Source organism: Acomys minous (genome assembly GCF_964271855.1).
Source record: "Acomys minous genome assembly, chromosome: 5".
NCBI lineage: Eukaryota > Metazoa > Chordata > Mammalia > Rodentia > Muridae > Acomys > Acomys minous.
Genome location: NC_140494.1, coordinates 1430891 through 1454074, shown reverse-complemented (window position 1 = coordinate 1454074; position 23184 = coordinate 1430891). Strand labels below are relative to the sequence as shown.

General features: G+C 41.1%; 1 long non-coding RNA gene across 1 annotated transcript in view; it reads right to left on the bottom strand.

Moving 5' to 3' along the window:
- Positions 1-2146: 2146 nt before the first annotated feature.
- The window catches only part of LOC311597558, a 32251-nt gene continuing 11213 nt past the window's right edge, over positions 2147-23184 (bottom strand). Inside the window, exon 3 of the long non-coding RNA XR_014779258.1 lies at positions 2147-2254. This is a non-coding gene — a long non-coding RNA (uncharacterized lncRNA). The remainder of the gene's footprint in view (positions 2255-23184) is intronic.

Here is a 23184-nt window from a genome sequence, read left to right as displayed (position 1 = left end):
AACAATGGGGGGGGTGGATAGAAATTTAACTTATTCATTTAATACCTAGGGTCAACTGTTAAATCTTACACAAATACAATTATAAAATTGTCCATCATGTATTTTCTACATTAATAAAATTTAAATGATTAAAAAACAGGGGAAAAGTGGGGCCATAATGTATTAATTTCTGAAATTATTGTCTTGATAGCCACAATCAGGTAAGAAAAGCCCTAGAAAATATATTTAAAGGGCCTTGTGTCTCAAAATGTAGTTACAGGGCTGTCCAGAGGGATGATTAGGTAAAGGTGGTTGTAGCACAAATTTGGTGATTTGAAATTAATGCCAGAAGAAACAACCAAGCAGTTCCTATGACTTCAAAGCATGTGCCACAGCACGCATTCTCCCTAACCACACACTGTCCATACACATACAATAATATTTTTTGATAATATGATTACAGGACCTAGAAATCACTCAGTAGCTAAGATTTCTTGGTGCCCTTCGAGAGGACTAAAGTTCAGTGCCTACACCAGTGCTGGATTACTATCCAACTATCCAGCTGCATTGAAGACCAGCTCAAGTGTGCTCTGATGCCTTCTTCTGGCTTCTGTGGGCACTGAACTCACAGGAACATACCTGTAACAGCATAATGGGCACACCACACACACACACACACACACACACACACACACACACACACACGCACACACGCACACACACACAAATAAATAAAATAATAAATCATTTAAAATGAAATTACAGATAGCCTAATCCATAGTTAACCAATGAAACACATGAGCAGTATTTTTAGCAAGTGCAATTTGCTCTACAATATGATAGGAACTCTGATCTTAGAATATTTACAATTAGCAATTAGAATATTTTGCATACATATGTATCTGACTTTAAGAGAGAAAGGAGCTAGTGGCCATGTTACATAGAGATAAATTAGAAATCTATACTCGCATGTACCCAACCATCAGTAACTCCAGTTCCAGGGGATTCCATACTATATTTTGACCTCTGCAGGCATCAGACATGCACTTGGTACACATATATGCATACAGACAAATTACTCATACACATAAAATAAAAATAAATAATAAAAAGTCAATGGTTGTCATGTGCAAAATGGACAAATTGACAGTAAGTTAAGAGCTTTAAATGCCCTATGTTGGCTGTTATAACTCATATAGCTGCAGGAGTGATAACTACATAGTACTGAGACAATGGAACAATGAGAAAAAAAAATGCAAAAAGTCCAGAATGAGAGCCAGACACATACAGTGGGTGTGTGGGTATACCAGTTGCATTGTAGTTAAATGAGACAAAACAGGGCTCTTTAGCAAAAAGTTCTAACTGCTCTACAATGCAGTAAAAAAGTGAGCTGTATGTGATGGTTTATATTGACAGGATCTAGAATCACCTTGGAGACAAGCATGGGCATACCTGTGAGGGATTTTATTTATAAAGTGAATTGTTGTGGGAACACACACCCAAATATAGGGGGAACTATCCTGTGATCTGGAGTCTTGTACTGTGAAAAAGACAGAACTGAGATGAGCAGCTGCAGTGTGACCACCTACCTCGTGCACTGCCACCATGTCCCCTGCAGTACGACCACCTGCCTCATGCACTGCCATCATGTCCTCCCCACATGATGGGCCGTGTCCTTGGACCATGAGCTTTTGACAAGTTTTTGTCACAGGAGCATGTGATGCTACTATTTCTCTTTCCAATGTCTTTGCTGTTCTTCATGGGCAACGGTCTCTCCTTCATCGTCTCTCCTCTTTCCTACTTAAAGCCATGGTGACTATTTACTAAGGTCTACAAAATATCTACACTGTCTGAACAGTTCATCTCCTCTCTCTCTTTACACTCCCTGTCCATCTCTTTTCTGCTTTCTATCTCTTTCTTCTTCGTGCTTTTCCTTTGGGTAGGGAGGAGGTAAGGGAAGCAAGATCTAGCAACAGAACTTTCCAGGCTTTCCAGATAGACATATGGACTCTCACTGGCAAACTGGTGTAGGAGCAGCAAATTCTGCCTCATCACATCAGCTGGTTCCGCTAATTCACTGTGATGAATCAGAGATGCTAAATGCAGAATCCTATCATTTGTGCTTCCAGGCAATCCCCTTCTGACTCACCCTGTTTTCAAAGTTGTGGTTATGGTTTCCGACAGATTAATGGCGCCATGCCTCCCACCTGGGGCACTCTTTGAAACCCTCTATTTTCATTGACTTGTTCAAAACACTTTCTTCCTTTCATCTCCCCTGTTTGAAAAAAGAATATCACTGAGGAAAAAAAATCTTTGAAACATTTAGGACTTTAAAAATTCATACTTCAGAATATGTGCAAATAATAACTTGAGGAATCAAACAAAAGTTAACTGCTTCCCTTCTTTTAGATCTTGTGTGTGGAAATAAGTAAATTACAAAGGAAGAAAGAACAGGGTTGAAGACTGGGATCATTTTATCCAAGGACTGATGTCAGTATAAAACTAAGACTGGACATTTAATTACTAGGATTGCTTTTATTTCTATATACATTTGGCTTTTTATCGTATAACAATATAAATTAATGATGGACCTATATCAAGTTAATACAGAAACCAACTTTTTAAAATATCCCACCTTTAAGTAATATTAAATATTCCTCATATGTGCCTCTAGAAATTTTCTGAATATGCTAAGGAGAAAATATGAATACTACTATCTATATACTGTCTTGTAATACAGTTCTTATTATATGCTCCTTTATTATACACATCTTTAAAGTATCCTGTCCCCAGTTATCTTCTCTGTTAACATGATGAAAGAGTGACCAAAACCAACTCAAGGAAAGAAATTTATAAGGCTTGACAGTTACAGCCCAGGGCAGAAGCTCAAGGCAGGACCAGAAGGCAGGGACCAGGAGGCAGGAACCAGGATATAGGGACAGAGTAGGAACACTACTTCCTGTCTTGCTCCCATGCCTGGATGTCCTTGCTTTCTACAACCCAGTGATGATGCCAAATACATTGGGCGGGAACTTCTACATCAATCATTAATAGAGAAAAAGACCCACAGACTCACCTACAGGCAAATCTGATGTAGGCAATTCCTTTAATTGAGTTTCCCTTGGCTCAAGTTGATAAAAATTAATGAGAACAGTATCATAATATTCCTATACTATTATTCTGAGTTGAAAATAGCTCATATACTGTAGTGGTTTAAATTAGAATGTTCCCAACAAACTGAGATGTTTTAATATGTAGTCTGCACTTGGTGGCATTGTGTAGGTAGATGTGCATGTGACTTTGCCAGATGACATATGCCACTGGGCGTACAGTTTGATATGTTAATAGCTACGTGCCATTCTATGTGTCTTTCTGCTTTTCCAGTGCTTCTGGTTCAAGATATGCTCTCTCTACTGCTCTACCACCATGCCTAACTGCTGCCACATTTCCCTACCACGATGATGATGGAGTCTTAATCACTCTAGAAACATAAGCCCAATATAATCCCTTTCTTCTGTAACTTGCCATGGTCAGAGTACTTTATTACAGTAATAGAAAAGATGAAACCCAAACCTGGCATTGCTTGGGTGACACATTATCAGAGACTGTTCTACTGAAAAACATAGCAACAAAATGATTCCGAATGACATTCTGCTGTGCTCATAGCCTTGCTCAGCCATTATCAGAAATGCCTCCTCCCACAGTAGATGAGAACAAAGGCTGAGACCCACAGCCAGAAAATATGCAGAGACCTTGGAACACTCATCCCTGAATGGGATGTCTCTATCAAATCTTTCCCCTCAGGGCTCAGGGAACTGAGGAAGAGAGTCAGAAAGGGGGTAAGAGCCAGAGGAGATGGAGAACACTAAAAAAGCAGGCTCTGCACATCAACATAATCAAAGCTCATATGAACTCAGAGACCAAGGCAGCGTGCACAGGGTCTGTACACATCTTTACCAGGCAGGTCCTTTGCATATATATTATGACTTCCAGTTTAATAATTTTTATGTGATCCCTGAGGGTGAGAACAAGAGAGTCTGTTTCTTGTGCCTTCTCTTGGGCTCTTTTTCATACTTTTGATTGTTTTGTCCAATTCTGATGTGTTAGTTTTATTTTATTTTGTATTTCATTACCATCCCTTTGAAGCCTGTTTATTTGCTAATGCTAATGAGAAACAGAAAGTGAGTAGATCCTGATGGGAGGGGAGGTCAGAGCTGGGATGAGTAGAGGGAGGGGACACTGTTAGGATTGGACTTCAGTCTGCCTGCCTGTGATGTCATTGCCTGCCTCCCACTGGGTGTGGCCCAACCCAAGGTTATAGAAGGCCAAACCCTCTTCATAGCTCTCTCTTACCTTTCCCCCTCTCCCTCTCTCGCTCTCTCTCTCCCCTCTCTCCATCTTACCCCTATTACCTCTTAGCTTTTACCTCTCTCTTCTTTCTTTTTCTCTGTCTGTCTCTCTCTGGGGTACCCTTCCCCCCTTTCTTCTCTCCCCATGCTCATCTAATAAACTTCTCTATCTAATATCTGTTGCCTCACATCTTATTTTTTAATTTTTAAAAGATACCATAAACAGAATATATTATGTGATAAAAATATATTTTCAATAAAAGAAAACTTTTTCATAAAAAAACAAATTAAGTTAGAGGGAAAAAAGAGTTGGGGATTGATATATCAAATGCATGATATATGATATTACCATAAATCTGTTTTAAACTCAATGTACTCTTCAAATTACAAATGAAAGTTTGTGAAATACATGTTTGAAACAGAAATTCACACAAACAGTACTGTATGCCATGTTCACTGTTCCAACAGAACAAAGAATAACTCCATGTGTTTTGTGTGGGGTGTGGAGTCTGGGGCGCACACAGGCAGTGAGCATAGGCAGAGGCCAGAAGGGGGTCAACGTCCTATCAACTCTCTCTGCCTTAGTCCCTTGAGTCAGGGTCTCAGAGGCCAATCAGTCCTGGGGAACTGCCTGCTTCTGTTCTCTAAGTGCTGGAGTGGCAGATTCATGCAGCCATGCTTGGCTTCTCACGTGGGTTCTGGGATCTGAACTCAACTGCTTGAGCTTACAAAGCAGGTGCAAATAGCTATTGATCCGTCTCCCTGCTCCCTAGAGTAATTCCCACATTCTCCCAAAACTGTCTATTAATGATCAAAGTTATATATTAATTAGGGCCAGAGTTCTATATATACAGCAAATAGATTTTTGCATTTGACCAGAAGAATTGTTTTCTTCTTAGTGTGTTATCTAATATGTTATTTGGGAATTTTTAGATGATTATTTCTGAAAAGCTTGGGTTTTACTTTTCATTTTCTCCCTTCTATCCTACTGTATGCTCCTACTTTTAATCTTTATTTTTCTCCTATTTATTTTATTTTTTTTGGAAATATGAGTTATCTGTGAAAAGTGAAATGCTGATGCTAAGGGACCAGGAAGACTGAGAGACTGTGCTATGAATACCAGTCTCTCTATTATAAGACCAGCAGCAGGAGTCGTTTAGAAGATATTAACTATCACCACGGAACAGAGTCAATGGTAGAATATTTTTAATAAAGTTAATCATACTCTATGGATTAAAATATTTTTGAAACCTTATCTTTTAAATTTATTATTATTAATTCATTAACCTTAACCTATTCATTGTAAACAAGATGGCAAAATTGTTAGCATAAATATGTTCTACAAAGAGAGAGGTGGAATTTCAGTATACTGACACACAATAAGTAAGTGTAATAAAATTATAAGGAAATGGTGACATTTTAAAATTAATGAAACAGATTTCTAGCCACTTGTAGAGTCTCATGAACAAATCCTAAGTGTAGTTTTCTACAATGCATATGTGGAAACATGTGAACATGAACACAGAAAGGCATGAAAAATGCTAAAGTTAAGGAGGGAACATCCACCATGTGACACAGAAGTTGGCAATCCAAGAAACAGCAATGAGTTTGGAAACAAGATACATGAGTACCCGGCTGGTATGTGGTTCCATTAGTAAATGGCTTGCCTTGCAAGCATGAGGACCTGAGTTCAGATTCTCCATGCCATATAAAAACCTAACTTGGTCACCCATATCTGTAATTCCAGGACCAGGAGGAATCCTTGCAGCTCACTGGCTAGGCACTCTAGAAAATATGTAAAGTCTGAGTTCCATGGCAGGCTCTTTCTCAAAGGATAACACAGATAGCCACAGTAAAATACAGCTGGTGCCAATCTCTGGCATCCACATGCAGTGTGCACACATGTACATGCAATCACATTGTACACATTCACACACATGCATACATACTATGCACATATATATGAATAATATTGATATCAATGCATAGGAGGGCTTCTAAAGCTTCATTACTTCTCAGAAAGTGTTATAAACTGGCCTGGAATCCTCTTTCCTAAGCAATAGTTGTCACAGTATCCAAAAATGAAATGCAAGATGCTAAAGGAAAAAAGAAAAGCAACAACAGTCTTACCTAGGTGTAAATCACAGCAAAGACCAGCAAGAGAAGACGTACTCAAGGGTGCAGAAGTGACACTTATGTCTTGTGGTAACCAACGACTAATTGAATATAACGCCGACTCAGTAGAAAAGAGTTTATGCCTGCTAGTGAAAACCTCGGCAATACCCCGTGGCCGGTGAGGCCATGGGCTGACTCTAGAGGAGAACCAGCTTTTGCCATTTTCCTAAACCAGCCTCATCCTACAAAGCATTCTAAATACCTATCTCTATATCCACATACGGGTAGCTCTCACTCCTCATCAAAGAAGTTTCTTTTTGCAGCAGATGGAGCCCATTAGAAAAATAAAACTTGATCAAAAAATTTAAAAAAAATGACCTTGGAATGCCCATCCCCATTTGAGCCATAGTCCCAGGCAATTTTGAGCTTCACAACACAGGTGCTGGGTGGAAACAAAACCAGGCTATGCAGCAAGTGCTCTTAACTGATGAGCTGTTTAGCCGGTTTCTCATTAGCTTCGCTTTCCCGCACGCATCCTGTACTTGGATATCCTTCAGCATGTTTCTCACTGTCTTTGATCTCCTCTTATTAACTTGCTGAGTTCCAACGCACATGAGCCTCTGCCTCCGTGCCCAGCTTGCTGTTGTAATGAATGTGATGTGTACTTTTTGAACAACAAGTTGTGACGCTCTAAGTCTCCAGGGAATTTTCTCATTTCTCTGAGCAAAGTTTTGAGCACCATTGTTCAAAGACAAATAGAGCTACAGAATCCTTCCCATGGAGAATGATTTGTATATTCCTAATGGAATGGGTTTTAATCTGTAGTTTCCTGTGTTACAAAGCACAGTGGATATTTAAGATTCCATCTTGATTCATGTTCTTCGTCTTTCCCACAGCGTTGACTGATGACTCACAAAACTGTATGACTGAAGTTGACCTTGACGTTGAGGAGATGGCTTAGTCAGTAAAGCACCTAGGTTCCATCCTTGAGTCTACATAAACCAAATCAAACAAACAAACAAAAAAACCCAAAAAGGGTAAAATGTGAGGAGGGCATACCACTGCCTAGACCCAGCACTAGGGAAGCCGAGACACAAATCTCTGTGGTAAGCCAGTGAGGTAACTCTAGTCAGAATTTATGCATTCCATGCCCACCAAGAGTTTCTGGCTCAATAAATAAAGTGGATTAAGAGAGACACATAATGTCAATCAGGCCTCCACACTCATTTGCTCAAATACATGTTTACACAAATACATACATGCATACCCCTCACACACATATACAAAAGCTGGGTGTTATGGCATTTATTGACAGTTTCAGCACTTTGGAGGCAGATATATAGGTGGATCCCTGAGCTGCACTGGCCATCCAATATAGCCTACTTACTCGGTGGGTCGCAGTACAGTGAGACCCTGTCACCCCCAAAATATAAACAGTACTTATAAAACAATTCTGAAAGTTGTCAGCCTCTACACAGCCGTGTCCACACACATGTACATGCATCTGGACTCTCTCTCTCTCTCTCTCTCTCTCTCTCTCTCTCCCTCTCCCTCTCCCTCTCCCTCTCCCTCTCCCTCTCCTCTCTCTCTCTCTCTCTCTCCCTCTCCCTCTCTCTCTCTCTCTCTCTCTCTCTCTCTCTCTCTCTCTCTCTCTCTCGGGGGGGGGGGGGGGGAGGGGTGGGGTGGGCAGGGAGTCTTATATCTCATGTTTCCATGGGATCAGCCTCTAGCATTTTTTAGTCTCTGATGGTGTACATGTCTACATAGAAGAAAACTTTCAAGATTCCTGATAGATACCTGTTTTTACAAACGTGGCTTCCAAGAGACCTCTGTATATAACCACCATTTGGAAATTTTGACAAGGATTTAAGAGTCCACTTTCAGCAATTTTTGTTGGTTTTGGGAAGGAATGATCTGTAGATAATGCCTGGGTTCTTGGTTGTTTCAGGTCTGGCTGCGGCTTCCTTATTGCTTTGACTGTGCTCTTTGGTTTTCTAGTTTCTTCTTAGTATTTTAAACTGCATTCTCTTTCGTCTTTCCAACAGAGTCCATAAAATGTGTATCACTTTGTAACGAGTCTATTCTTCCCAAATAAGAGTCTGCTTTATTTTTATTTATTTACTTTATTCATATTACATCCCAATTGTTGTCCTCTTGCTTGTATCTTCCCGTTCCCACCCTTCCTCCCTCTTCTGCCCTGTTGCCCTCCCCTAGACCTCTGACAGGAGGGCCCTCCTCCCTCACCTATGACCACAGCCTATCAGGTATCACCCAGATAGCTGGCATCCCCTTCCTTTCTGTGCCCACTAGGTCGCCTCACCAAGGGGAGGTGATCAAATTGGGAGCACCAGAGTTCCTGTCAGAGGCAGTCCCCTGTCCCCCCACAACTGTGGAGAACGAGCGGTCCACTCTTCTCAAGGGTATAATCATGATAAATAATTATAATAAAAGAAAGATTAAAGCTGAGCTGTAGACATGACTCCACTTCCAATGTTCTCACTGTACAAGTGATGGGACCACAGTTCTATCCCCAGGATCCCCTTAAGAAGCTGGGCATGGAGGCATGCTAATAATCTCGTGATGGCGAGATGGAAGGTGGAGACAGGTAAACCCCTGGGAACTCATGATCCAGCTAGCCTTGACTGCTTAGCAAAGTCCCAGGCCATGGAACACTCTATCTTAAGAAAAGCTGGGAATTACAAGGTTTTCTTCTCTGACCTCAAGCATGAACAGACCCGGGCACCTGTGCACCTTCATGAACATGGAGTCCATTTAAACACACACACACACACACACACACACACACACACACACACACACACACACTGAATTAAAGCCCCGGTTTTATGATAGCCTACCAATACCAACAAATTATCATATCAAATAATTTGCTATGAGTAGGAGAAGAAATACTTTCATTTCTGTCAGCTATCAGGTGCTAGAGATCCAGCCACAATTTTCCTAAGAAATTTTGAAAAAGGTGTGCATGAATTGAAATCAACTTTTGAAAAGGTGTTTATACCTTGGATCTGAAATGTCCTGTAAGGACTGATAAAGGTTTGTTCTGCCCAGTGGCACTAGAAAGAAGTGGCAGAAGTGTTAAAAATGGTGGGGGCTTCATGCAAATATTTTCATATTATTTATTTCCTTGTGGGCTCACATGACAGAGCACATGTGTAGAGGTCAGAGGACAGATTGTAGGAACTGATTCTCTTCTTCTTCCATGTGGGTCGTCTTCCTGGCACTGAATTCAGGCTCCTGGGCTTAGCAGCAATTGCCTTTCCTACTCCCCCAGACGGAGCTCAGGGGACCTTGCCCCTCCCCCTCTTTCCACCTGACCATGAGCTACTCTGTGTTCCTCTGTGCTAAGCTCCTGTCAGGATGTACTGTGTGGCCACAAGCCAGGGCAGAAGGGACACGTCAGCAACCGGCGTTTCCAGAATTGTCAGCATAAAAACAAAACCACAAAAACAACAACAACAAAAAGCAAACCATTTCCTCTTTATATGTTCTTTTAGGTCTCTTGTGAAAGTAGGGAAACAGCTATTCATACAAGCAGGAGAACAGCAGAACTAATTTTAAAAGGCAAGGAATAAGGGAATAAATTTATTTTTCCATTTAGCTGTTATAATGTATTTTCTTAAATTCTCCTTATTTACGCCAGGGAAATTCAGGTAAAACTGCAACAACCTACTTAGTAGATTTCACCTTCTTTTAAGAAACTGTTTGTAGATTTATTTACTTTGTGTGTGTGAGTATTTTGCCTATTTGTATGTGTGTGTACAGTGCTCACTCAGGTCAGAAGAGAGCACTGGATTTCCTGGAGCTGTTGCTAACAGGTGGATTTGAGTTTGGGAACTAAACTGGGGCTCTTAGCAAGAGCAATATATGCTCCTGTCTCCTTTTGAGCCAAACATCCAGCCCCACGTATATCTCTTATTCGGTAAGAAAATAGAAAATAACTTGTTAAATATAAACCTTTGGGGAAATAGCTGGAAAAACTGTAAATTAAAGACAGCAACAAAGTCTGGCAGGCGAAGAAGGAAAGCAAAAAATGTTTCTTAGGAAACATCACCAGGGGTGCACCTGACAAATGACAGGAAGGAGTTTTTTTTGGGCTCATTGTCTCTGAGAATTTCAGTCTAGTATGGAAAGACAGTGGGGCCATGAGGAGGATGCTTGGTGGTTGTGTTTCAGCCAGTAAGGAAGCACGTGTGCAGGGACGCTCGCCTTGTGGTCCAATCCTAGAGAACTACTCCTGCTCAGCTCAGTCTACCATCCTCAGAGCTCCACAACTTTCACCAAACACGACTGTCACCTTCAGAAGAGGGACTCAGACCCTGAGCCTGCCGGAGCGTTTCAAACTGAAGCCAAGGTCGTCAGTGTCTCAGAGAGCCAGTGTCTTCTTCAGAGCGCTCGCCCTGTAACAGACACGAGTGTCTCCTTAGGGATTGCACCCTCTTTCCAGGCACCAGCCTCTTGGCTCATTTCCTCCACTCTAAGATCCTTTAGTAAGCCCGTGATGTTGAATTCTTTTTTGTTAATAATAAAACTACTTTAGTTTATTTCATCTCCGTCTTACCGGTGTTCTACACTACATTGCTTATAGATGGACGATGCATCGCCGGAGGTGCAGAGCTGTGGAAGAAACCAGATTCCTCACTCTATCATCTTCGACCACTCTTCGCCCTCTATCTGTTTTATATTCTGTACGCTCCGAGGTATGCTGGAAAACACTAGTAAGGAGCATTCGCCAAGACCGATCTTACCGCCTAGTTACAGAAACTGACATCTGAGAAGATGAGCTCTCAAGACTTCATTAAAATGCTAATGGCCACGGCTGTTGAAGAAGTCTGTATGAGCAGATGATATCCGTGTTGATGCGAAGAGTGGGCGCGCACACCATGAGTTAGAGAAACCGGGGAGAACCGGCCTGTGGGCGGCCCAAGCTCTGAACTCCCCTCTGCCCCAAGGAGTGTCACCCTGGATGCAAAGCTTGCCGCCACCTGCCTCAGCCTCTAGGCTGTGCAAAGTTGGGGTCGGCTCGATATTTTGTAATAGCTGGAGCTGGGACAGGGTTTCCCTCCAGCTGAAAGGTGAAATGGTTGTTAAAGGGAAAATTGAAATGTGATTTATGAGCAATTTTTCTCAACTCCTGTCATGACTGTTATCAAAAGACACATGACATTGTGTCTTGTTCCCTGTGCAGAATGAGAGATAAGGCAGGAAGCCCTTGAAACTTCCTGAAGTATCTGGTGTCAGGCCCACGCCAACAAGCATGCTAACCCAACAGCTCTCACGGTTAGATGTGGCGAGGACAGTTTGTGAGTCAAATATAAATTCCCAGAGTATCAGAGCCCAGGTCCCCATGTTCCTAAGCCTTTCATCAAACCAGCTTGGTTGTTGGGGGATGATCAGATGTATTTTGATGTTAATTAACAAAAAGCCATCCCACCTGGGCAGGGCAGAGGAAATAGATGTGTGGCTAAGGTTCCTGGGTTTAGAGAGAGGAATCCTGGGAAGAAGACAACCAAGAGGAGGAAGGAGAGAGACCTGAGGACAGGGTCCGGAGAAGAGAGGAGAGGAAGGCCGCCATGGGTTAGATGGAAGAGAAATACGTGGCAGGCATGGATGGAAATTCGGCCCAGATGAAGAAGATTAGCAAGTATTTGGGATTACGGATGGGAGGTTGCTTTATAGAAGTTATTAGAAGCAGATGGCATGGGCTTGGGTCAGGGATCACATACCTGCCCCACTGTGGGAAGTTGTTTAGAGGATTAATGTCTGCCATGCCCCAGGTTAACTAAGGCTATTTTAAAATATAACAAGCGACAGTGTCTTAACTGATTGCTAGGCAGGCATATTGATAATACAGAGTATTTCTGAACAATATGGTCGTGGTTAGATGTGACGAGGACAGTTTGTGAGTCAGGTATAAATTCCCAGAGTATTGGAGCCCAGGCTCCCAAGTTCCTAAGTTCCTTTCTTCAAACCGGCTTGATTAAAAAAAAATCAAAACCAAAAAACTGAACAAAATAACAACAAAAACATGTTTGCCAAAAATCACTCCAGTTCTTTCATGGAATGGGAAACTGCTAGTAATTTTCTGGTTAATAATGAGAAAAATTCGGTATTGGTGGATTTCGAAGAAAATCCAGTGTCAAGCTATTTATAAAACAAAGTATTAAAAGTTTACTACATCCAACAGAGATTTATCACAATGTTGAGTTGCCATGAAAGTTCATGGTTTGGCCTTAAGGTATGATTTCCCCTATATATGCTTGTGTGTTTGAATAATTAGTCCCCAGATAGTAACTCTATTTGGAGAATTGGTGGAAACTTGGGAAGGTGAGGTCTCTCTTGAAGGAGTGAATCTTTGGGGTTTGTGTCCTGAGCTGTACGATCTGGCTGCATCTCCTGGTAAGTGACTCCTACCTGGTCTAACCAGATGTGAGAAAACACCTGCCACACACACACCACCCCTGGAGTCATTCTTGCCATGCATTTTCTGCCATGATGGGCCATATCCATTAAACCACAGTCAAATAAACCTCTCTATTCTCAAGTTTAATTTTGTCTAGCATTTCATTACAGTGTTTAGAAAATTTACTTGTTCAATTCTTAACTACAGCATCTCAATTTTCAAAGTCATGTCTTTCTGAGGGGTGAAGGTGGGGACATCTGTGGGTCAGCACAGGTCCTGAGGCAGCACTGCATAACACAACAAAGGTCCTGGGACAATGATTCACAACACAACCAACATCCTGAGACAACACCACACAACACAACCAACCAAGGATGTGCTTAGTGGGTAAAAGTCACAGCCACTTCTCAGCAGAGTCCTGACGACCTGCCTATGTGGAACACATTCCTCAGATTTTTTTGACACTTGGAGTCATATTTTGGGTAGGAAATGATTCTTATCCAAGGGAACAATGAGACTATTTATGGTCATATTCCCATGTCTGCATTTTGTTCATCATAAATATATCAAAATGACATAATCTCATAAAATATAGTTAGTTGTTTTTGACTACTTAATGACAAGTTGTATACATACACATACCCATCTGTTTAATGCTAATTAGAGCTATTCAAGCCTTTTAAATAACATGTTAATCTGTATCTGGCTATTGTTGTAACATAATTTATTTTTCCCATTATTTCACTATAAATTCAAAAGGCAAGGTTATATTTAGGAAAGAGATGGCCTGACATTTTATCTTTCACAAAATTTTATGTGATAGAATCAATAGGGAAAGGAATCAGTTACAGCCACAGATCTGAGAGGTTGTCAAATATAAATATTTGAAGCATTTCCTCAAAGGTCCTATTTGTAGAAGAAGGTTATATCATTTGAGTGTTTGCTTTTGAGTTAGTAGACCAAGCACAGTGAACATGACATGCCTGGTAAGCCTTTTCCTCCTCCCCTTGCCCCTCTACCTCTCATCCATCTTACCTTGGATATACTGATATGCCTAACACACAGCAGATTTCATGGAAAGAATCCACAGAGAGCCATTCCTCACTAGTACAAGTATTTTTCCTTATATTCAGACTTAAAAAACAAATATGTATATGGGGAGCTGACTGTTTAAAAAAAAACCTTGATGGACTCTGAAACTTTTCAGGAAAAATACGGTACTTGTAAGTAGAGGAAAACTGTTTGCCAGAGCTGATCAGACTTCACTTAACCACTAATTAGCTTTGTTAATTTTTCAGAAGTATTGAGTCAAATGCATCTGGGTGGTATTGAATTGAAAACACATATGAAATTGGCAGGAAACAAGTTAGCCTATTTCCCCAGTGTACCAAGTGAAATCACCCACAAAGAGGAAGTCATTCCTGGAATGTGGGTTATAGGCAAATTTAAAGCCAACCTATCAATATTTCAAAATAGAAAGAGCCAGGAATCATTGACAGCCACCACTGTGTTTCAAATGATTGATAATGCATTTCAGGAAACACTAAACTTATTTCAACAGTGCCCACAAAAAAAAAAAATGATCTGCAATGTATGTGTAATTCACCTTAATGTTGATAATAAGTCTATGTTCTTATGCCTTGAGCTGTAAGGAAAACCATAATACAGGGAAGTTTTATGGCTGAGAAGCTCTTGTGTGTATTTCATCAGTAACAGACATGCTAAGTAACAGACATCTTTGCCTGCTAAGTGGCGTCCCTGGCCTGGGCAGAGTGTTGAGTGACTTGTCAGAATGGCTTCCTCCATCATCAGATGGCCACTGCAAAGTACTTGTTCTGCATTTTGTAGGCTTCTAAAGTCATCCACGGACATCAAAAACAAAGGAAGTGAACAAAGAAAACCTGATCAGGTGCCAAAGCTTAGTCTCACACTGATACAGAATAATAATTGGCTCATATTAATTGAAGCTTTCTACAAGCAGCGTAGACTATTCCAGGATATTTAGCATGAGACAGGAAAGGTATCTAATTACTAAACGTAGGTTTACTTTTAGCTGAACCATTCTATTTCTCACTTAATATTACAAATTGATGTAGGCATTTTTTTCTTTCTGTGTGGTGCATATATTTGTTTGTATAAGGGTGAGTCTGCTTGTGCACACAGGTGTATATGTTCATGTGTGGGGACATGTGTGAGCGTGCTTGTGTCTGGGCATGCATGTGAAGCCCAGAAGCCAATCACAGATGTCTTTCTTGAATACTCTACAACTTCATTTTTTGAGACACGGTCTCTCGTTGACCCTGGAGCTCACCAAGTTGAACAGACTGTCAGGAGGCACCCGGGATCCCCCTGCTTCTGTTCCCACATCACTGAGTTGCATTCTCATGATGACGCACCCAGGATCTATGTGGGTCCTGGGGCTCTGAGACTTTGCCCACTGAAACACGTCCCCAAACCCTGATTCATCTATGCTTACTTGTAAACATTTTATTGTAGGAAAGTTCTGCTTTTTGCTATTTATAACTCAGTCACTGTAGTCTGTTGTCACAGTTCAGGTGCAGTTACTTGTCTTGGACTGCCAGGACAAAGCCTTTGCTACCCGTAACTTATCCTATCTGTTGTCAGGCATAGTGTCTCACTGACACCCACTGAAGGCAAATCTTTAACATTTTCTTCCAATCAGTGAACAAAGTGTGGTCAACTATCGTAGGAAGTTGCTGTCTAGATGCTAATGGTGGCAGGTGAGCACTTGAGTTGTAATCCACCTGAGAAAGTTTATGTAGAAAAATGCAAAGGCATTGTTTAAACATCACACAATGGCAGCCATGCATGATGAATGCTGGATATCTACTGCACCCCTGAGCACACAGCTAGCTACACCAAAAGTTTGTTAAAAGAATGGACATATTAAATAGTCTCATCACAGAAATAAAAGTAACTCAGTCATTGCAACTCAGTGACTCCGACAACAGGAGACCTTAGAATGAGGGCTATGTATTTGTTTTTGTTGTAGAGACTAGACCATAAATGTCCTCTTATTTCCAAACTCATCAAGATATGTATATTAATGATGTATAAGATATTTTTGTGTATCAATCATCTCAAAAATAAATAAGTAAAATGGTGTCAATGGGGATTGGTGCAGTACTGGCCTAACTTGCATAAAGTCCTGACTTCAACCCCCAGCACTTCGTAAATTACAGTGTTGTGCTGCAGGCCTGTAACCTCAGCACCAGGAAATGAAGGCAAACTGGAAGTTTAGGGTCAGCCTTGGCTGAAAAGTGGGTCGATGACCAGGCTAAGCTGCATAACTTTATTTAATTTGATTTTAAGCGCCCTTGACTTTTCTTTCTTTCTTTTTTTTCTTCCTGGTTTTGTTTGTTTATTTGTTTTGGTTTTTTGTGTTTCTCTGTGTAGCTCTGGCTGTCCTGGAACTCTCTCCATTGACCATGGTGGCTCAAACTCAGAGATCTGCCTGCCTGTGCCTCCCAAGTGCTAGGATTAAAGACCTTTCATATTAAAATCTCCCAGCTTGACTTTTCTCTTTCTACTTAGGAATGTTCATGTTTAGTAAAATGAGGCATTTGATGATCTAAAATATAACTTTGTTAATTGATTTTGGCATACTTAAAAATAATTCTTTAATTAAGTTTATATTTCAGTCTTAATGAGTATATTAAAAGAAATAAAGTTTATACTTTATGCTGAAGACATAATGAGCTTTTAAAATATGCTTGTATAATATACTAAGAAGAAATTTCCTTTATTTCTATCAATAATTAATCCTATTGAACTATTTCCAATGTATAAAAATAGTAAAAATACGTTTTTAATTATGTTTGAACATAATATGCATTTCATTTAAAAATCTACTTACATACTCTAGTATTACTTTTAATTCTTAAACAGTTAATGAAAATTTCATCTTATTTTAATTTGAATTCAAGTAAATTCCAAGCCTATTATCTGAAGGTGCAGAAAGCCTATCATGAGTTTGAGAAGAAAATTAAATATTCTTCATTATAAACTTTACTGATATGAATCTTTTGTTCTGTCTCAATTTCCTTGCCTTTCCCACAAACTTCTATACCCTTTGTTCCTTAGGACCCTGCCCTAAGTTCTTCCACCAGGTGCCTGAGGATTTTAAATTACTTAACTAGTATCCTGAATGTCAATCTAATCCATTGGTTTTCCAGCAATTGGCACTTAAAAATCCAGTCCTTCTGGTAGATTTTAAGGCTCTAAGTATTCTGTTTTTGCATTTACTAACATTTATTTTTTATCTTTGTGTGTGCAGATGTGCATCTGAGTGCAAGACAGTTGAGTGTGATGGTTAGTGTTCATTGTCAACTTGGCACAGGCTGGAATCTCTTGGAAAGAGAATCTCAGTGAGAGATTCTCTAGACCAGGTTGGCCTATGGTATATCTTTGCACAGTTTTCCTGACTGCTGAGCCTGATGTAGGAAGAGACCCAACTTGGAAGCTGGCAGCACCGTTCCCTGGTTTTGGACCCTTGCCTATGTAAGGTAGAGAAGGCTAGCTGAGCGCTAAGCATGCATACATTCCTTACTGCACTCTCTCTGGTGGGTGCGATGTGACTAACTGCCTCAGGTTTCTGCAGCTTTGACTTCCCTGCTATGATGGGCTGTAAGCTGTAAGCTGAGAAAAACCCTTTCTCACCTATGTTGCCTTCAGGGTCTTTTATCACAGAAGTAGAAATGAACCAAGAACACCAGTATTCCTAGAAGCCAATCCAAGCAGCCTTTCCCTCAGATGATGGGAGTATTGCCTGATTTTGACTCTAAGGAAAAGTCTCTTACCTGAATCTTCTTTTAGCTAGTGAGGCCACCTTGCTCTGGTTAACTTCTCTCTCCTCAGGGCAGCCTATAACCAACAACTAAGTGATGGAACAGTGAAAAGCCCCAAGCACTTTAGAATCCAAACTTGCCATCAATGGAAGACTAGCTTAAACTATGTAACACTTTGGCTCCTTGAACTTGTGGGAGACACTTTGGTTTTTAGAAACATCTGTTCCCCTTTTAGCATCAGTCCTTAGCCATTGCTGTGGTAACTAAGTCTTTACACACTGATAAAGATGGAGAAGACAAAATGCAAACTTTAGTTACAGGATGTTAATTGTGGTGATACATTGATCAGTTCTTAACTCCCATTATTGTGAAATAAGGCAAAGAGGAATGAAAATATTCGCCAAATGCTTTCTAGTATAAACAAACATTTGTAAGACACTCTGTATAATCAATGAGGGCAGGTGTACAGGTCTCCAAAAAACTGGATACCATATTGTATTGAGGATGGTGACTCCCTGGAGCAGTAGACCTAAAGGACCACTGTGGAGAGCCACAGATAGCAGTGCCCCCTGCTGCTTCCCTGGTGCAATGCGCCCCCTTTTGCGCTTGCGCAGTGAGTAAACCTTTGGGCATGCACAGTGAGCAAGCCCCTTATGTGCATGCTTGAAGGCATGACTTAAGGTGGCGTGATTCGAACAAGACATAGCGTGAGGTGGTGTGATCTGAATGCACCAACCAGGAGTGACGACGTGGCAGTTTCTGATAGGACAGGCATACTATAAAGGCTCTGTGGGAGCTTTTCCCGGGGTCACTCAAGGATCCTGAATAAAAACTGCTGCAAGAAGAGTTCCCGGTGTTGGTGTCTTTCCTGCTGGACAGGAGCGGCATCGGCAGACCACTTTTCTTTTATTGTTTTGTTTTTGTTTTGTGAGACAGGGTTTCTCTGTGTAGCCTTGGCTGTCCTAGACTCACTTTGTAGATGAGGCTGGCCTCAGACTCACAGAGATCTGCCTGCCTCTGGCTCCTCAAGTGCAGGGATAACAGGCATGTGCCACTGTGCCCACCTTAAAGGACCACCCTTAAACACCAGTGTCAAGCACATGAGTTTTCTAGTGGACTGTGAGGCCGTTGTGACAGAGGTTATAAAGTCAAGGCCTTCAGAAAGTATTAATGGTTGCCTATGAACTATTCAATGCATGAGCCTTCACTGTCCAGTCATATACTAAAGTTTTGCTTTTCTATGTAAATCAAAGAAAAAGGAATCTAGCTAACAAAGACTGTATGAGCACCAGACCCTTTCATTTCATTTCTGTGCTGCAGTTAGTTCAGATAGTAAGTCAAGAAGGTGGATTCTTCTATAAAACACAGACAGTGGCCCTCAAAGCATAACCCCAGTGACCCTTAACCTTCCCTGAAAGACCAGTGAAATTAGTTCAGTGTGACTCTGGATTCTGGGGGCTGTGGTAACGTCCTGTAAATCCCTCAGTATAGAAAATGTCACTTGAAGGTCCCTGACTGGATAGCACCAAGCGCTGCTCTAGGACACTGGTTTCCTGTGGCCTAGCCATGACGGAAAAGCTTTGTCTTACTCCCAGTTCTGAAATGTGTGATATGGAGGATTGAATAGAAGTACTAACAGGACGAAAATAAAAAGTTATCTAAGCTCTCTGCTGGCTGTGAGACTGGAACCACTCTTTATTTATGTGTGTGTGAATGTGTGTGTGTGTGTGTGTGTGTGTGTGTGTGTGTGTGTATGTGTCTGTGTGTGTGTGTGTCTGTGTGTGTGTCTCTGTGTGTGTGTGTGTCTCTGTGTGTGTGTCTGTGTGTCTGTCTGTGTGTGTGTGTGTGTGTGTGTGTGTGTGTTGGGGGTCCTATGTGTGTGCATGTGTTGGGGTCAGTGCAGACTTGTGGGAGTCAGTTCCCTCCTTGCACCATATGGGTTCTGAGAATCAAACTCAGGTTGTCAGACTTGGTAGCAAGTGTGTTTACCGACTGAGCCGTGTCACCCACAATGGGGCTATTCTTACAAGAAAACTAAACCATAAAAAAAGGTTGAAATCCCCTACCACTCTTCACAGCACATACAGAATAAGTGTTTTCTACCACACTGCATCCAACTATTTCACTCCTTTCACTCAGCCAGTGATGTAGAAACATGGGCTTCAGAGAACAGCCACAGACTGTAATCTATTCACGCCGCTAATGACAGCGCCACCAGCTGGTCCACAAGCAACGGAGGAGTCAGGGTTCAAATGTGCAGAGACATCCTCTTGGCATTTTCTTATCTACTGTAGTTATTTCTGAGGTTTATTTTAATTATGTGTATTTATGTGTATGTATGTGCAAGTTTATGCAGATTATCACAGAGTCCAGAGTCCAGATGCCCCTGGAGCTGGAATTACAAGTCACTGAAAGCTATCTGAGGTGGGTTCTGGGAACTGAACTCAAGACCTCTGCAAGAGCAGTATGCATTTTTCACTGCTCAGCCATCTCATAGCTACTAATAAAGACTATCTCTAGGTTGTACCTGTGAGGGACAATAGTACTCCTTCAGAGCTTCTCGGCCACGCCCTATTCTGTGGGAATGCTGTTTTACTCTTCTATAGGACCACGCTGCCCTGCAACTTCGATACCATTCAAATACAGTCAATGAAAGAGAATATCAAGTATACAAAGTCCTTTTATGGAATGCCGGTTATGGTAGTGCGTGTTCCCTTTCTTAGGGAGGCTGAGGATGTACGGCAATGTATTTGAGACTAGACTTGGTTACACATGTATCAAAAGAAAATCCCTTTCTTTTTTACTTTTTAAATACATTAATTTTATTACACATGTATTTAAAAATACATACAGCAGGGAGAACCATGTGACAATCATGAGTTCTATAAATGTTACGTTCATGGTGGTTTGGTTATTTGTATTTGTCCAGCTTGAAGTAAACGTCTTTCCTGTCTTCTTGGGTTAAATTTCTGAGTGAAATCCAACATCTATCCTTTCTCAACTCTAATAACTTAACTCTGAAGGGCATTGAAGGCCACATTGTATAGTTTTACAATCAAGTTTAGTTGGTTAGGGGGAAATCCCTTTCTTAGCTTAAACTTTCCCCCTTTCCTTCTTCATATCTCCTATGCTCTGCTGCCCTTCCCCCTCCTCCCTCCTCCCTCCTTCACATTGATGTCTATGCTGTACTCAGTCACAATTACATCTTCATCACATAGCCTCCTCCCTAGGCTCAAGGGTCACAGTGAAAGAGGGGATGGAAAGATTGTGAGAGTCCGAGGTCATGGACGACTGGAGCAAAGCAGTGTCTTCTGGGCATAACAGAATGACCACACTCGTGAACTCACACTCGTGAACTCACTTGTGAACTCAGGCAGCTGTGGTTTACCTCCATTAAACCTGTAAAAGGCCAAGCCAGCCGACCTTCTATCAGAAAGTGGGGGGGGGGGGTTCATGAGTCTCCACACCTAACTGAGGTGCTAGGGACAGTTAGTGGTTCCTGAGGGAGAATCAGTTTTCTTCAAACTCATCATTGGTCGACCAACCAGGCTTCACTGATGGCCCCACACCCATGAGTGTACAGACAGCACACATTGCAAAAATTGGTGTGTTACAAAAAGGAGAGACAAAAAATTCAGACTGAGTGGGGGGATTTGATAGTGATCAAGGAGAGCAATTGGGGTGAAATTTATCAAAATACAAGGCATACATATATAAAATTATAAAACAATGAATTATTGTGTTTAATAAAAAATTCCTTGAAGGAAACTTGCAAAGCAATTGGTGGGAAGTTAATTTCATAGAGGTAGGAGGATAATTGGGGGAAACTCACAGACTTGGGTTACATCTTTCAGGTGACATATTTCTGTGAGGATGAAAAGTAGCTACAGGAAGAATTCATAGGCCACAGTTAAAGAAGACAAAATTAAAGTTAATTTTTCTGGGGCTGGAGAGATGTTTCGGTAGATAAGCTTGGTGGATGACAAGGACCTGAGTTTGAATTCCTAACACCCATGGAAAAAGCTGGCTGTAGCCATGAATACTTAACACGTCTTAGTGCTGGGGAGCAGATGCAGGTGGATCCCAGAAACTTGCTAGCTAGTCAAGATGGTGAGCTTCTGGCTCAGTGGTAGATTTTGTTGAAAGGAATAAGGCTGTGAACAATAGAGGAAGTCTATGGTTCTGCCATTTTGTTCTGGCTTCTGTTTGTGTGCACACATGCACTGCACTCGCTACACATGCAAAATTATTACTATGTAAATACACAGAGTTCAACTTTACAGTGGTGTACTGGCTTGCTAGAGTTGCTCTCATAAAAAATGTCACAAACTGTGTGCCTTACACAACAGGTGCTAACTTGGCTTTAGTTCTGAGAATATTGGTGAAAGCTTAAGGTATTCTAGGGGTTGGCTTCCTTTGAGGCTTCTTTCCTTAATTAGTGGTAATTAACTCTCTTATTGGCTGTTTCCATGACTGTATTCTGTGTCATTGACCATGTCCATTGTGAGAATGCAGTGCAAATGTGCCCTGGTATCTGTCTATGAATTTTGCTTTCTCTTCCTCAAAGACATCCTTCATATTGGATCTGGTCTTACTTTAAAATATTTAAAACACCACAAACTTCTGTCTCTTGTTCTAAGATACTGGAAATTAGGGCTCCAACACACATAGGAGGTCCTCAGCCCATAAGAGCAAGAGAGAAACCATAAGTGAAAACAGATAAAGTGATCAATGCATCACTGAAGGGAAGTGGTGATATTAAGAAATTAAGGGGTCAAGAGGAGGAAAGCCTAAGGAGTTGAGAGCCCAAGAAACTCTTTGAAATCTCCTTGGCTATTAAGTAACTCTAAAGATTCCAGTGAAAGTTTATGACAGGCAGGGCACCAAGAAACACGCAGGTTAGGTGTTAGATGAATGCAAAAACCATCAAAGTTACTAAGGATGTTTGATGCACTAAACTGGAAAGAAAGAAAAATTCATGGAACAATGCATCATACTGTAAAATAGAATAATACTTCAACTATTGTCTAAATATAGAGAGGGAAGAATTAGAAATGTAAAAACTGCATACTGGCTATCATACTCTTGGGCATGGCGTTGAGGTATAGGTTTGATGCTTTACTAATGAGTGAGCTTTTTTATGGAAATGACTGAAATGAGCACCTGAGAGATGTCTCAGTGGTTGAGGGTAGTTGCTGGATAACTTGAGGATGAGAATTTGGTTCCCAGAACCCACATCAGAGATCTCACAAAAACCCCTGGAACTTGAGGTACAAGGCATCTCATGTCCTCTTTTGGACTTCTTGGGCATTCACACAAACATAGTTACACACCACACACACACACACACACACACACACACACACACTCATACATGCACACACAAATAAAACAAAATAAATGCTAAATATGGCTGAAATATTGTGGAAACCATAAGCCATAGCACGTAAGTTATAATAAAGAAAGATAGTTCCATTTATGTTAGGACAGGAAGCAGTCAAGGTATGGT